We start from the raw sequence: 10,519 nt of genomic DNA on the forward strand, positions 1-10,519 counted from the left end.
GAGGATTTCATAATGTTGGATCTCAGACCGTACACACTAATGTGAGGATTTCATAATGTCGGATCTCAGACCGTACATACTAATGTGGGGATTTTATATTGTCAGACCTCACACCGTACACACTAATGTGAGGATTTCATAATGTCAGATCTCAGACCGTACACACTAATGTGAGGATTTCATAATGTCGGATCTCAGACCATGCACACTAATGTGAGGATTTCATAATGTCGGATCTCAGACCATGCACACTAATGTGAGGATTTCATAATGTCGGATCTCAGACCATGCACACTAATGTGAGGATTTCATAATGTCGGATCTCAGACCATGCACACTAATGTGAGGATTTCATAATGTCGGATCTCAGACCATACACACTAATGTGGGGATTTCATAATGTCAGATCTCAGACCGTACACACTAATGTGAGGATTTCATAATGTCGGATCTCAGACCATATACACTAATGTGAGGATTTCATAATGTCGGATCTCAGACCGTACACACTAATGTGGGGATTTTGTAATGTCGGATCTCAGACCGTACACACTAATGTGAGGATTTCATAATGTCGGATCTCAGACCGTACACACTAATGTGAGGATTTCATAATGTCGGATCTCAAACCATGCACACTAATGTGGGGATTATATAATGTCAGACCTCAGACCATGCACACTAATGTGGGGATTTCATAATGTCGGATCTCAGACCATGCACACTAATGTGAGGATTTCATAATGTCGGATCTCAAACCATGCACACTAATGTGGGGATTATATAATGTCAGACCTCAGACCGTACACACTAATGTGAGGATTTCATAATGTCAGACCTCTGACAATACACACTAATGTGGGGATTTTATAATGTCAGACCTCAGACCATGCACACTAATGTGAGGATTTCATAATGTCGGATCTCAGACCGTACACACTAATGTGGGGATTTTTATAATGTCAGACCTCAGACCGTATACAATAATGTGAGGATTTTATAATGTCAGACCTCAGACCGTACACACTAATGTGAGGATTTCATAATGTCGGATCTCAGACCATACACACTAATGTGAGGATTTCATAATGTCGGATCTCAGACCATGCACACTAATGTGGGGATTTCATAATGTCAGACCTCCGACAATACACACTAATGTGAGGATTTCATAATGTTGGATCTCAGACCATACACACTAATGTGGGGATTTTATATTGTCAGACCTCACACTGTACACACTAATGTGAGGATTTCATAATGTCGGATCTCAGACCATGCGCACTAATGTGTGGATTTCATAATGTCGGATCTCAGACCATGCACACTAATGCGAGGATTTCATAATGTCGGATCTCAGACCATGCACACTAATGTGAGGATTTCATAATGTCGGATCTCAGACCATGCACACTAATGTGAGGATTTCATAATGTCAGATCTCAGACCATGCACACTAATGTGAGGATTTCATAATGTCGGATCTCAGACCATACACACTAATGTGGGGATTTCATAATGTCAGATCTCAGACCGTACACACTAATGTGAGGATTTCATAATGTCGGATCTCAGACCATACACACTAATGTGAGGATTTCATAATGTCGGATCTCAGACCGTACACACTAATGTGGGGATTTTATAATGTCGGATCTCAGACCGTACACACTAATGTGAGGATTTCATAATGTCGGATCTCAGACCGTACACACTAATGTGAGGATTTCATAATGTCGGATCTCAAACCATGCACACTAATGTGGGGATTATATAATGTCAGACCTCAGACCATGCACACTAATGTGGGGATTTCATAATGTCGGATCTCAGACCGTACACACTAATGTGAGGATTTCATAATGTCGGATCTCAAACCATGCACACTAATGTGGGGATTATATAATGTCAGACCTCAGACCATGCACACTAATGTGGGGATTTCATAATGTCGGATCTCAGACTGTACACACTAATGTGAGGATTTCATAATGTCAGACCTCCGACAATACACACAAATGTGGGGATTTTATAATGTCGGATCTCAGACCATACACACTAATGTGGGGATTTCATAATGTCAGACCCCCGACAATACACACTAATGTGGGGATTATATAATGTCAGACCTCAGACCATGCACACTAATGTGAGGATTTCATAATGTCGGATCTCAGACCGTACACACTAATGTGGGGATTTTATAATGTCAGACCTCAGACCGTACACACTATTGTGAGCATTTCATAATGTCGGATCTCAGACCATACACACTAATGTGAGGATTTCATAATGTCGGATCTCAGACCATGCACACTAATGTGGGGATTTCATAATGTCGGATCTCAAACCATGCACACTAATGTGAGGATTTCATAATGTCAGATCTCAGACCATGCACACTAATGTGAGGATTTCATAATGTCGGATCTCAGACCATGCACACTAATGTGAGGATTTCATAATGTCGGATCTCAGACCATACACACTAATGTGAGGATTTCATAATGTCGGATCTCAGACCATACACACTAATGTGGGGATTTCATAATGTCAGATCTCAGACCGTACACACTAATGTGAGGATTTCATAATGTCGGATCTCAGACCATATACACTAATGTGAGGATTTCATAATGTCGGATCTCAGACCGTACACACTAATGTGACGATTTCATAATGTCGGATCTCAGACCATGCACACTAATGTGAGGATTTCATAATGTCAGATCTCAGACCGTACACACTAATGTGGGGATTTTATAATGTCGGATCTCAGACCGTACACACTAATGTGAGGATTTCATAATGTCGGATCTCAGCCCATGCACACTAATGTGGGGATTATATAATGTCAGACCTCAGACCGTACACACTAATGTGAGGATTTCATAATGTCAGACCTCCGACAATACACACTAATGTGGGGATTTTATAATGTCAGACCTCAGACCATGCACACTAATGTGAGGATTTCATAATGTCGGATCTCAGACCGTACACACTAATGTGGGGATTTTTATAATGTCAGACCTCAGACCGTATACACTAATGTGAGGATTTTATAATGTCAGACCTCAGACCGTACACACTATTGTGAGCATTTCATAATGTCGGATCTCAGACCATACACACTAATGTGAGGATTTCATAATGTCGGATCTCAGAACATGCACACTAATGTGAGGATTTCATAATGTTGGATCTCAGACCATACACACTAATGTGAGGATTTCATAATGTCGGATCTCAGACCGTACACACTAATGTGGGGATTTCATAATGTCAGATCTCAGACCGTACACACTAATGTGAGGATTTCATAATGTCGGATCTCAGACCATGCGCACTAATGTGTGGATTTCATAATGTCGGATCTCAGACCATGCACACTAATGCGAGGATTTCATAATGTCGGATCTCAGACCATGCACACTAATGTGAGGATTTCATAATGTCGGATCTCAGACCATGCACACTAATGTGAGGATTTCATAATGTCAGATCTCAGACCATGCACACTAATGTGAGGATTTCATAATGTCGGATCTCAGACCATACACACTAATGTGAGGATTTCATAATGTCGGATCTCAGACCATGCACACTAATGTGAGGATTTCATAATGTCGGATCTCAGACCATACACACTAATGTGAGGATTTCATAATGTCGGATCTCAGACCATACACACTAATGGGAGGATTTCATAATGGCGGATCTCAGACTGTACACACTAATGTGGGGATTTTATAATGTCGGATCTCAGATCGTACACACTAATGTCAGGATTTCATAATGTCGGATCTCAGCCCATGCACACTAATGTGGGGATTATATAATGTCAGACCTCAGACCATGCACACTAATGTGGGGATTTCATAATGTCGGATCTCAGACCATGCACACTAATGTGGGGATTTCATAATGTCGGATCTCAAACCATGCACACTAATGTGAGGATTTCATAATGTCCGATCTCAGACCATGCACACTAATGTGAGGATTTCATAATGTCGGACCTCCGATAATACACACTAATGTGGGGATTTCATAATGTAGGCTCTCAGACCGTACACACTAATGTGAGGATTTCATAATGTCAGATCTCAGAGAGTACACACTAATGTGAGGATTTCATAATGTCAGATCTCAGAACGTACACACTAATATGGGGATTTTATATTGTCGGATCTCAAATCATGCACACTAATGTGAGGATTTCATAATGTCGGATCTCAGACCATACACACTAATGTGAGGATTTCATAATGTCGGATCTCAGACCATGCACACTAATGTGAGGATTTCATAATGTCAGACCTCAGACCATGCACACTAATGTGAGGATTTCATAATGTCGGATCTCAGACCGTACACACTAATGTGAGGATTTCATAATGTCAGATCTCAAACCATGCACACTAATGTGGGGATTTCATAATGTCAGATCTCAGACCATGCACACTAATGTGAGGATTTCATAATGTCGGATCTCAAACCATGCACACTAATGTGGGGATTTCATAATGTCAGATCTCAGACCGTACACACTAATGTGGGGATTTCATAATGTCGGATCTCAGACCGTACACATTAATGTGAGGATTTCATAATGTCGGATCTCAAAGCATGCACACTAATGTGGGGATTTCATAATGTCAGACCTCCGACAATTCACACAAATGTGGGGATTTTATAATGTCGGATCTCAGACCATACACACTAATGTGGGGATTTTATAATGTCAGACCTCAGACCATACACACTATTGTGAGCATTTCATAATGTCAGATCTCAGACCATACACACTAATGTGAGGATTTCATAATGTCGGATCTCAGACCATGCACACTAATGTGAGGATTTCATAATGTCGGATCTCAGACAGTACACACTAATGTGAGGATTTCATAATGTCAGATCTCAGACCGTACACACTAATGTGAGGATTTCATAATGTCGGATCTCAGACCATGCACACTAATGTGAGGATTTCATAATGTCGGATCTCAGACCATGCACACTAATGTGAGGATTTCATAATGTCGGATCTCAGACCATACACACTAATGTGAGGATTTCATAATGTCAGATCTCAGACCGTACACACTAATGTGAGGATTTCATAATGTCGGATCTCAGACCATACACACTAATGTGAGGATTTCATAATGTCGGATCTCAGACCATGCACACTAATGTGAGGATTTCATAATGTCAGATCTCAGACCATACACACTAATGTGAGGATTTCATAATGTCGGATCTCAGACCATACACACTAATGTGAGGATTTCTTAATGCCGGATCTCAGACCCTACACACTAATGTGAGGATTTCATAATGTCAGATCTCAGACCGTACACACTAATGTGACGATTTCATAATGTCGGATCTCAAACCATGCACACTAATGTGAGGATTTCATAATGTCAGACCTCCGACAATTCACACAAATGTGGGGATTTTATAATGTCGGATCTCAGACCATACACACTAATGTGGGGATTTCATAATGTCAGACCACCGACAATACACACTAATGTGAGGATTTTATAATGTCAGACCTCAGACCGTACACACTATTGTGAGCATTTCATAATGTCGGATCTCAGACCATACACACTAATGTGAGGATTTCATAATGTCGGATCTCAGAACATGCACACTAATGTGAGGATTTCATAATGTTGGATCTCAGACCATACACACTAATGTGAGGATTTCATAATGTCGGATCTCAGACCGTACACACTAATGTGGGGATTTTATATTGTCAGACCTCACACTGTACACACTAATGTGAGGATTTCATAATGTCGGATCTCAGACCATGCACACTAATGTGAGGATTTCATAATGTCGGATCTCAGACCATGCACACTAATGTGAGGATTTCATAATGTCGGATCTCAGACCATGCACACTAATGTGAGGATTTCATAATGTCGGATCTCAGACCATGCACACTAATGTGAGGATTTCATAATGTCGGATCTCAGACCATGCACACTAATGTGAGGATTTCATAATGTCGGATCTCAGACCATACACACTAATGTGGGGATTTCATAATGTCAGATCTCAGACCGTACACACTAATGTGAGGATTTCATAATGTCGGATCTCAGACCATATACACTAATGTGAGGATTTCATAATGTCGGATCTCAGACCGTACACACTAATGTGGGGATTTTGTAATGTCGGATCTCAGACCGTACACACTAATGTGAGGATTTCATAATGTCGGATCTCAGACCGTACACACTAATGTGAGGATTTCATAATGTCGGATCTCAAACCATGCACACTAATGTGGGGATTATATAATGTCAGACCTCAGACCATGCACACTAATGTGGGGATTTCATAATGTCGGATCTCAGACCGTACACACTAATGTGAGGATTTCATAATGTCGGATCTCAAACCATGCACACTAATGTGGGGATTTCATAATGTCAGATCTCAGACCATGCACACTAATGTGAGGATTTCATAATGTCAGATCTCAGACCATACACACTAATGTGGGGATTTTATAATGTCAGACCTCAGACCGTACACACTAATGTGGGGATTTTATAATGTCGGATCTCAGACCGTACACACTAATGTGAGGATTTCATAATGTTGGATCTCAGACCATACACACTAATGTGGGGATTTTATAATGTCAGATCTCAGACCATGCACACTAATGTGAGGATTTCATAATGTCGGATCTCAGACCGTACACACTAATGTGGGGATTTTCTAATTTCAGACCTCAGACCATGCACACTAATGTGAGGATTTCATAATGTCGGATCTCAAACCATACACACTAATGTGGGGATTATATAATGTCAGACCTCAGACCATGCACACTAATGTGAGGATTTCATAATGTCGGATCTCAGACCGTACACACTAATGTGAGGATTTCATAATGTCAGATCTCAGACCATGCACACTAATGTGAGGATTTCATAATGTCGGATCTCAGAACATGCACACTAATGTGAGGATTTCATAATGTTGGATCTCAGACCATACACACTAATGTGAGGATTTCATAATGTCGGATCTCAGACCATGCACACTAATGTGAGGATTTCATAATGTCAGATCTCAGACCGTACACACTAATGTGAGGATTTTATATTGTCAGACCTCACACCGTACACACTAATGTGAGGATTTCATAATGTCGGATCTCAGACCATGCACACTAATGTGAGGATTTCATAATGTCGGATCTCAGACCATGCACACTAATGTGAGGATTTCATAATGTCGGATCTCAGACCATGCACACTAATGTGAGGATTTCATAATGTCGGATCTCAGACCATGCACACTAATGTGAGGATTTCATAATGTCGGATCTCAGACCATGCACACTAATGTGAGGATTTCATAATGTCAGATCTCAGACCATGCACACTAATGTGAGGATTTCATAATGTCGGATCTCAGACCATACACACTAATGTGAGGATTTCATAATGTCGGATCTCAGACCATACACACTAATGTGAGGATTTCATAATGTCAGATCTCAGACCATATACACTAATGTTAGGATTTCATAATGTCGCATCTCAGACCGTACACACTAATGTGGGGATTTTGTAATGTCGGATCTCAGACCATGCACACTAATGTGGGGATTTCATAATGTCAGATCTCAAACCATGCACACTAATGTGAGGATTTCATAATGTCGGATCTCAAACCATGCACACTAATGTGGGGATTATATAATGTCAGACCTCAGACCATGCACACTAATGTGGGGATTTCATAATGTCAGATCTCAGACCATGCACATTAATGTGAGGATTTCATAATGTCGGATCTCAAACCATGCACACTAATGTGGGGATTTCATAATGTCAGACCTCTGACAATACACACTAATGTGAGGATTTCATAATGTCGGATCTCAAACCATGCACACTAATGTGAGGATTTCATAATGTCGGATCTCAAACCATGCACACTAATGTGGGGATTATATAATGTCAGACCTCAGACCATGCACACTAATGTGAGGATTTCATAACGTCGGATCTCAGACCATGCACATTAATGTGAGGATTTCATAATGTCAGACCTCTGACAATACATACTAATGTGGGGATTTTATAATGTCAGACCTCAGACCATATACACTAATGTGAGGATTTTATAATGTCAGATCTCAGACCATGCACACTAATGTGAGGATTTCATAATGTCAGACCTCAGACCATGCACACTAATGTGAGGATTTCATAATGTCGGATCTCAGACCGTACACACTATTGTGAGCATTTCATAATGTCGGATCTCAGACCATACACACTAATGTGAGGATTTCATAATGTCGGATCTCAGACCGTACACACTAATGTGAGGATTTCATAATGTCGGATCTCAGACCATACACACTAATGTGAGGATTTCATAATGTCGGATCTCAGACCATGCACACTAATGTGAGGATTTCATAATGTCGGATCTCAGACCATGCACACTAATGTGAGGATTTCATAATGTCGGATCTCAGACCATGCACACTAATGTGAGGATTTCATAATGTCAGATCTCAGACCATGCACACTAATGTGAGGATTTCATAATGTCGGATCTCAGACCATACACACTAATGTGAGGATTTCATAATGTCGGATCTCAGACCATGCACACTAATGTGAGGATTTCATAATGTCGGATCTCAGACCATGCACACTAATGTGAGGATTTCATAATGTCGGATCTCAGACCATGCACACTAATGTGAGGATTTCATAATGTCAGATCTCAGACCGTACACACTAATGTGGGGATTTCATAATGTCGGATCTCAGACCATACACACTAATGTGAGGATTTCATAATGTCGGATCTCAGACCATACACACTAATGTGGGGATTTCATAATGTCGGATCTCAGACCGTACACACTAATGTGAGGATTTCATAATGTCGGATCTCAGCCCATGCACACTAATGTGGGGATTATATAATGTCAGACCTCAGACCATGCACACTAATGTGGGGATTTCATAATGTCAGACCTCAGACAATACACACTAATGTGAGGATTTCATAATGTCAGATCTCAGACCATGCACACTAATGTGAGGATTTCATAATGTCAGACCTCAGACCATGCACACTAATGTGAGGATTTCATAATGTCAGATCTCAGACCATACACACTAATGTGAGGATTTCATAATGTCAGATCTCAGACCATGCACACTAATGTGAGGATTTCATAATGTCAGATCTCAGACCGTACACACTAATGTGAGGATTTCATAATGTCGGATCTCAGACCATACACACTAATGTGAGGATTTCATAATGTCAGATCTCAGACCATGCACACTAATGTGAGGATTTTATAATGTCGGACCTCCGACAATACACACTAATGTGAGGATTTCATAATGTCGGATCTCAGACCATGCACACTAATGTGAGGATTTCATAATGTCGGATCTCAGACCATGCACACTAATGTGAGGATTTCATAATGTCAGATCTCAGACCATGCACACTATTGTGAGGATTTCATAATGTCGGATCTCAGACCATACACACTAATGTGAAGATTTCATAATGTCAGACCTCAGACCATGCACACTAATGTGAGGATTTCATAATGTCAGATCTCAGACCATACACACTAATGTGAGGATTTCATAATGTCGGATCTCAGACCATACACACTAATGTGAGGATTTCATAATGTCGGATCTCAGACCATGCACACTAATGTGAGGATTTCATAATGTCAGACCTCAGACCATGCACACTAATGTGAGGATTATATAATGTCAGACCTCAGACCATACACACGAATGTGAGGATTTCATAATGTCGGACCTCAGACCGTACACACTAATGTGAGGATTATATAATGTCCGATCTCAGACCATGCACACTAATGTGAGGATTATATAATGTCAGACCTCAGACCATGCACACTAATGTGAGGATTATATAATGTCAGACCTCAGACCATACACACTAATGTGAGGATTTCATAATGTCGGATCTCAGACCGTACACACTAATGTGAGGATTTTATAATGTCGGACCTCAGACCATGCACACTAATGTGGAGATTTCATAATGTCAGACCTCAGACCATGCACACTAATGTGGGGATTATATAATGTCAGACCTCAGACAATACACACTAATGTGGGGATTTCATAATGTCGGATCTCAGACCATGCACACTAATGTGGGGATTTCATAATGTCGGATCTCAAACCATGCACACTAATGTGAGGATTTTATAATGTCAGACCTCAGACCATACACACTATTGTGAGCATTTCATAATGTCAGATCTCAGACCATACACACTAATGTGAGGATTTCATAATGTCAGATCTCAGACCATGCACACTAATGTGAGGATTTTATAATGTCGGATCTCAGACCATACACACTAATGTGAGGATTTCATAATGTCAGATCTCAGACCATACACACTAATGTGAGGATTTCATAATGTCAGACCCAT

Source organism: Protopterus annectens, chromosome 14.part0 (assembly GCF_019279795.1).
Source record: "Protopterus annectens isolate FY-2018-M chromosome 14.part0, PAN1.0, whole genome shotgun sequence".
Taxonomy (NCBI): Eukaryota; Metazoa; Chordata; order Ceratodontiformes; family Protopteridae; genus Protopterus; species Protopterus annectens.